Source organism: Mandrillus leucophaeus, unplaced genomic scaffold (assembly GCF_000951045.1).
Source record: "Mandrillus leucophaeus isolate KB7577 unplaced genomic scaffold, Mleu.le_1.0 Scaffold1369, whole genome shotgun sequence".
NCBI classification, from domain to species: domain Eukaryota; kingdom Metazoa; phylum Chordata; class Mammalia; order Primates; family Cercopithecidae; genus Mandrillus; species Mandrillus leucophaeus.
Window position 1 is genome coordinate 25,801 of NW_012101331.1, and position 7,899 is coordinate 33,699.

At 34.9% G+C, this 7,899-nt stretch overlaps 1 pseudogene; it reads left to right on the plus strand.

Annotated features, from left to right (window-relative positions):
- Window positions 1–523: 523 nt before the first annotated feature.
- On the plus strand, window positions 524–1,271 carry LOC105534558 (annotated as a pseudogene).
- Window positions 1,272–7,899: the final 6,628 nt, after the last annotated feature.

Below are 7,899 nucleotides of genomic sequence, written 5' to 3' on the forward strand. Positions count from 1 at the left end.
TACTTATAATCCTTTGTCTCTATATTCCAGATATACTCCCAAAGAAAATTGAGTTGGGTACTATTTGTGTTAAAAAATATTATTTCTGCTTTCCTTTCCATACCTGCATTGTCCATTTGTTTTCTTATTTTCTATCCAAGCCCTATTCCCTCAACATCTTCATTATGCAGGTATTGGTGAAAATCAACTTTGATAATCACTAGCAGTACTCCATTAGTCATGGGAAATCTGAGAACCATTGAAGTGAAGATTTACTGTATCACGTCTACAAATCACTGAGCACTTTATATGCACTATTTTATTTCAGTACGTCCTACTGTGTATGTGCAATGTAGGTATAAATACCTCCATTTACAAATAACAAAAAATGAGGTTCAGCGTTTATGTACCATGCATAAGTTCACACAGATATGAAACATTAGAGTAGGATTCAAGTCAAGTTCTGGATGCAAACCCGCTGCTCTAAAAGCACATCATGCTTTTCCGCCCGCTCGCCGGTTCCACTGAATGCTGCTCTGGCTGCACCGTGCTCCCTTGGAGCTTCCGGCTCCTGCTAAGCTAGTGCCGCCATAGTCTCCCTTCAGTCACCATCATGATTATCTACCGCGACCTCATCAGCCACAATGAGATATTCTCCTACATCTACAAGATCCGTGAGATTGCGGACGGGCAGTGCTGGGAGGTGGTGGGGAAAATGGTCAGTAGGATAGAAGGTAACATTGATGACTCGCTTATTGGTGGGAATGTCTCCACTGAAGGCCCCGAGGGCGAAGGTACCAAAAGCACAGTAATCACTGCTGTCGATATTGTCATGAACCATCACCTGCAGGAAACAAGTTTCATAAAAGAAGCCTACAAGAAGTACATCAAAGATTACATGAAATCAATCAAAGACAAACTTGAAGAACAGAGACCAGAAAGAGTAAAACTTTTTATGACAGGGGCTGCAGAACAAATCAAGCACATCCCTGTTAATTTCAAAAACTACCAGTTCTGTATTGGTGAAAACATGAATTCAGATGGCATGGTTGCTCTACTGGACTACCGTGAGGATGGTGTGACCCCACGTATGATTTTCTTTAGGGATGGTTTGGAAATGGAAAAATATTAACAAATTTGGCAATTAGTTTGGATCTATCACCTGTCATCATAACTGGCTTCTAATTGTTATCCACACAACACCAGGACTTAAGACAAATGGGACTGATGCCATCTTGAGCTCTTCATTTATTTTGACCATAATTCATTCAGAGTGGAGGCATTGTTTTTAAGAAAAACATGTTGGCTGGGGGCAGTGACTCACACCTGTAATCCCAACACTTTGGGAGATCGAGGCGGGTGGATCACAAGGTCAAGAGATGGAGACCATCCTGGTCTACTAAAAATACAAAAATTAGCGCGAATCTGTAGTCCCAGCTACTCGGAAAGCTGAGGCAGGAGAATTGCTTGAACCCAGGAGGCGAAGGTTTCAGTGAGCCGAGATAGAACTCCAGCCTGGCAACAGAGTGAGACTCCGTCTCAAAAAAGAAGAAAGAAAAACAAGTCATGTAGGTTGTCTAAAAGTAAAATGCATTTTAACCCAGTTGAGAGAATGCCTTTTAGTTTAATACATATTTAAACTAAATTCATCATGTAGTATTCCTGGAGAAGCTAGTGCCTGGTTGTAAGCTACTACTAGAAAGAATAAGACTCATCAATTAACTTCTACAGTGGAAACTACTTCTGGGACTGGAATATACAGAAGAATCAAAGGTTTTGATTGTGAGTTGCAATAAAGGGAAAGACCATGTTCATAGCAGTGCCAACATCTAAAGTGGAGCTTTACACATTTCATCACTGACAATGGAATTAGTTAACTGGAAGAGATTACCAAGAGAATAAAAGGAGACTAATTCAGTTGGAAAGAAAAAAAAAAAAGCACATCATATATTGCCTAAAATAATGTTTGCATTCTGGCTCCCAGTCTTAAGTTCCAGCATACACTGTCTTGTATTATCTATTTTTGTGCTACAAAATATTTTTTGCTTTTTAACTGAAGTATTTTCAATGTAATTTAGATATAATTTTTGCATAGAGAAATGCACAAATCATAAATGTTTTACTAGCATAATCCACACTCTTATCAAAGTGTAGAACATTCCCATCTCTCCATAAATTTCCTTTATGTCATTTCACATTAATTATGCCTCCCACTATTGCTGAGGCAACCAAAGCTCTGATTGCCTATTCTAGTGCTTCATATAAATAAAAGCATACAAAAGATATTCTTATGTGACTGGTTTTATTTTCACTCAACATATGTTTAGAGGTTTCCTCATGTTGTTGCATGAGGATTTTCTGTTTGTTTGTTTGTTTGTGGGTTTTTTAATATACTGATTTGTATTCCATCATATAAATATATCACAATTTATGTATCCATTCTGTTGTCAAGGAACATATAGATGCTTCACAGTTATGAATAAAACCATTATGAACATTTGTGTTCAAGTCTGTTTGTGGATATATGTTTTTCTTTCTCTTGAGTAAATGCCCAGAAGTATGTATTAGTTTTCTAGGGTTGCTATAACAAACTACCACACACTTCATAGCTTAAAACAATGGAAATTTATTCTTTCTCAGTGGCCAGAAGTCTGAGATCACTTGTTGGCAGAGCAACTTTCCTTTGAAGTTTCTGGGGAAGAACCCTTCCTTGCCTTTTCACAGCTTCTGGGAGCTCCCATCAATCCTTGACATTTCTTGGATTGTGCTGTACCACTCCAATGCTGGCTTCCATCTTCAAGTGGCCCTCTTTTCGATGTCTTTATTTCCAAATCTTACCTTTCCTTTCTCTCACAAAGACACCAATCAATGAATTTAGAGCCAATTCTAAACCCAGAGTACTTTCATTTAAAGATCTTTAACTAAAAACATCTGTAAATATTCTATTTTTAAATTAGGTAGCAGTCTGAGGTTCCAGATGAACATAAATTTGGGGGGAAACACTGCTGACTATAGTAAAATTGGTGCATATAGGTTACATGTCTGTTTTTTTTTTTCTGTTTCTTTGTTTTGTTTTGAGACAGAGTCTTACTCCATCCCCCAGGCTGAAGTGCAGTGGCACGATCTCGGCTCACTGTAACCTGCACCTCCTGAGTTCAAGCAATTCTTGTGCCTCAGCCTCCCAAGTAGCTGGAATTACAGGTGTGCCATCACGCCCAGCTAATTTTTGTATTTTTAGTAGAGACAGGGTTTTACCATGTTGTCCAGGCTGGTCTCGAACTCCAGACCTCAAGTGTTCTGCCTGCCTTGGCCTGGGCCTCCCAAAATGCTGGGATAACAGGTGGGAGCCACCACACCCAGCCTAAATCATTTTCTAATGTATTTGTAACGTATGATTTTATTCCCAAAAGCATACATGACAGTCAAGTTATTCCACCTTTTGTATTTGATGTTGTCTTTAAGTTTTAAAATAATAACAGTGAATGGCAGTGGCATCTCATTGTAGTTTCAATTCCTGGCAGTTTGTGGTCTGTCTATTCATTTTCTTAGTAGTTTCTTGAGAAATGGAATTTTTAAATTTCAATGAAGTCTATACTTTTGTTTTCTTTTATAGTTTGTGTGTTCTGTGTTCTACCTAAAATTGTTCATTCCAAGTGTATTAGTTATCCATTACTATGTGACTGCACCAAAGCTTATCATCTTTAAAAAGCCATATTTCTTATCCCACAGTTTACATTTATTAAAATGAATTTATTATAACTAACAGGAAGTATTTATTATACAAATTTTCTTAGGGTCAAAGACCCTTAACACAGCTCAATTCTTGTTGTTGCTGCTGTTGTTTAACAAGGCTGCTTTCCAGGGGTCTGATGGGGCTGCCATCATTTCAAGGGTCAGCTAAGGAAGGATTCACATCCAAGCTCAGTCATGTGGATATTAGCAGGACTCAGCTCCTCATGGTCTGGTGGACTGAGGGCCTCAGTCTGTGGCCTCTCTATGTAACACCTCAAAACATAGCTGCTTGTTTCAGCAGATGTCACAAGCAAGACAAGCAAAATAGAATGTTACACTCCTTTGTAATCTAATCTTGGACGTGGTAGTATTCTATTTATTCAAAGTCAGTCACTTGATTCAATCCACTCTCAAGAGCAGGTAACCTAAGGTTATGAATACCAGAAGATGGGAATTATTGGGAGCCATTTTAGAAGATGGCTTTCACATAAAATTTTAAAAGATGATCTCCTATTTGTTTTTCTGCTACTTCCTATATAGTTTTATGTTTTACATGTAGGTCCATGATGCCATGAAGTATTGTTTGCATATTATGTGAGGTAGCTATCAAAATTTATTTTACCCATATGCATGTCCAGTTACTCTTGTGCAATTTGTTAAAAATATTTTTCCCGTTGAATTGTTTGGTAACTTAGTCAAAGCTCTTGGTCTACAAATATAAATTTAGATATATTTCTGGAATGTATTGCTTTCCAATATCAAGCTGCATTGATTAATGGAGTTTTACAGTAAGACACAAAAACAGTTTGAGTCTCCCAAGATAGTTCTTTTCCAAAATTGTCTTGGATAGCCTAAGTGATTTGAATTTCCATATATTTTTAAATTAAGTTATTAATGTCAACAAAAACATACACTGATATTTTTATTAAAATTGTCCTAAATCTATAGACATTTCCAAGAGAACTGCTGTATTTAAAATATTGAACCTTCCAGTAGTATACATAGTATATCTCTTCATTTATGTGGTCTTACTTGATTTCTGTCATCATTTTTTTTAATTTTTGTGTAATGCATTTTTAATTACATTTATTTCAATTTTTATGGTTTTTAATGCTATTGTAAATGGTATTTCTAATATTTTCCAATTGTTCATTGAGCTGCATCTCATTATATAATGTTTCCGTGGTTGTTCTAAGAGTGATGATATGCCTCTTTAAGCTATCCCAATATTTTATCCAAAATAATTCAATATATTTAGAGTTAATAATGAATTATTTTGGATAAAATAAAGAAGACTGTAAACAATATGCATCCATGCCTAACCCCAATGCTTATAACTATCATCACATATATTAAATTTTAAAACTTCATAAAAACAAAAAAGTTATAGTTTGCTTTAAATAGTAAGGCATTTTTCTTCCAAAAATTTATAGAAGAACTCTATGTATGTGTATATTTGTATGTGTTTATATTTATTTTCATATTTACAATTTCTACTGCTTTTCATTTCCTCCTGTACATCTGAGTTGCTATCTGTTAACATTTCCCTTCAGACATAAGGTTTTTCTTTAATTTATGGTAGGGAATATCTGCCGACAGCTGGTCATGTCAGTTTTGTTTATTTGAAAATACTTTATTTTACCTTGCTTTTTAAAGGATAGTTTTTATGTATGTAAATTTTTGACTCCTTATTTCATTGCTTTAAATGTGTTATTCCAATGTTCTCTGATCTTTATAATTATTAATATTGGCTATTAATCATAGTGTTGTTCCTTATAAGGAATATATATTTTTTCAGATTATTCCAGGTTTTCTCTTTATCTTCAGACTTTAGTGTTTTGGCTTTGACTTGATGCAAAGGTGTTTTCTTAGAGTTTATCCTATTTGATGTTTGTCGAGCTTCTTGAACTTGTATGTTAATGTTTTTCAAACACAACTGAAATATATTTATCTATTATTTCTACTAAGATTTTTCTTTAATATTTTCTCCACTTGACCCCACAATCCTATTACTGGGCATATGCCCAAAGGAATATAAATCTCTCTATTATAAAGACACACGCAAACGTATGTTTAGTGCAGCACTATTCACAATAGCAAAGACATGAAATCTTTGCCCATCAATGATAGACTGGATAAAAGAAAATGTAGTACATATACACCATGGAATACTATGCAGCCATAATAAAAAATGAGATTATGTCCTTTCCAGGGATATAGATGGAGCTGGAGGCCATTATCCTTAGCAAACTAACACAGAAACAGAACACTAACTACCACATGTTCTCACTCCCAAGTGGGAGCTAAACGATGAGAACATATGGATATATAGAGGAGAGCAACAGACACTGGGGCCTTTCGGAGGCTGAAAGGTGAGTGTAGGGAGAGGATCAGGAAAAGTAACTAATGGGTACTAAGCTTCATACCCGAGTGATGAAATATTCTGTGCAACAAACCCTCATGACACAAGTTTCCCTGTGTAACAAACCTGCACTTGTACTCTTGAACTTAAATATTTTAAGTTTGAAAATATATACATTTTTCCCTATTATTCCAATAATGAAAATGTTACTAATTTTTACTCAAGTTCACAAGTCCTTTTCTTCTGATAGACACAATGTGTTCACAAACTCATTCAGTAAATAATTTTGGCCACATTTTAGCTGTAAAATTTTTATTAAGTTAGCTTTAATTCTTAGAATACTTACATGTTTACACACTGATACAAAACCATATTTTTCTTTACATATTTTTAGTAATTCTTGTAGTTATTTGTTGCATCAATCTAATCTCTGATCTCAATTGACTGAATTCTTATTTTCATGGAAATGTGTCACACTGTCCAGAATCTTTTTGTGTCTAATACTTTGGATTGAAAACTAAACTGGACATTATATAAAATAAATCATAGTGCGTCTGAATTCTTTTAGTTTCTTCTGAGGATTCTTGTTGCTTTTGTTTTAATAGAATTAATATCACAAAACTTAAACTGCAAATTTTGTCTCCGCCATTATCGCACTTAATGATGTCTCTGTTCTGTTCATGTAGCTTCCAACTGCTCCGTATTTTCCCCCAATCTCTAAGATCCTCACGTGGACCTGAATTATTTGACTATTGGCCAAAAGTTTGATTTTTAAAACACCTGTTCAGAGGTGCGCCCCTTCTCTGTGATTCCCATGCTTCTAGAGAAGCCAGGTTATCTCAAACTCTGTCCTCTGATATTATAAGCCCATAAGGCTTCAGCTTTCTGTCTTGACTATTAAGTTTTTTATATATATAATTAGCACTCAGCAACTTAATCATTATGTCCATTGTTATGGTTTTATTTGTGTTTCTCCTCCTTCAGCTCTGTTGGTCTACATGGATACATGGTTTCATATATTTTTACAACATTTAGAAATTTTAAGCTATTTTTAATGTTTCTTTTCCATTTTCTTCCATTTCCTTCTGGTACTCCAATTACACGTTTGTTACATTTCTCGATGTTGCCCCAAAGTTTGCTGAGGGTCTGTTAATTTATTTCAGTCATTTTTCTCTTTGCATTTTATTTTGTTTGGCTTCAACTGAAATATCTTCAATTTTTTAATATAATATCCAAATTTTTTTAAGCTTACCTTGTGATTTTTTCATTTTACATATGTTTATCAACTTTAGATATTTCCCCCTTGGTCTTTAAATTTTTTTGGTTTTACTTTTCATTGTATTTATGTTTCCTTTAAGTCCTTGCAGATATTTATATTTATAATGTGTGCTTTGAGACCTCATTTACTAATCTTATCATCTCTAATACTTCTTGCTTTGTTGCTACTGACTGATTTATGCTGGATTTTGTTGTTTTTCTTTAACCAATGTGGATTTTTTAAGAAAGTTGGCAATTTACTGGTTTTAAGTTTTGCTAGCATGTCTACATGTTTCACAGGGTCTTCTGTCTCCAAGTATCATAGACAAGTAAAATAAACTTACATTTCTCTAAAATTGTTTTTGTCTTATATATCTGTGGTGTTTGATATAAAGCCAATATTTTCCCACCAAACAACTTTAATTCAGGGTAGTTTATTTCTACTCTAAAGTTTTGGGCTTTCTGGGTTCTTAAAGAATGCTCCAGGTACTCATAATGCTTCCTCCTTTTTGTGTAACCAGAACTTGGGTGCTTCCCAAATGTTTGTGAACTCCGGGAGTTGTTTGACT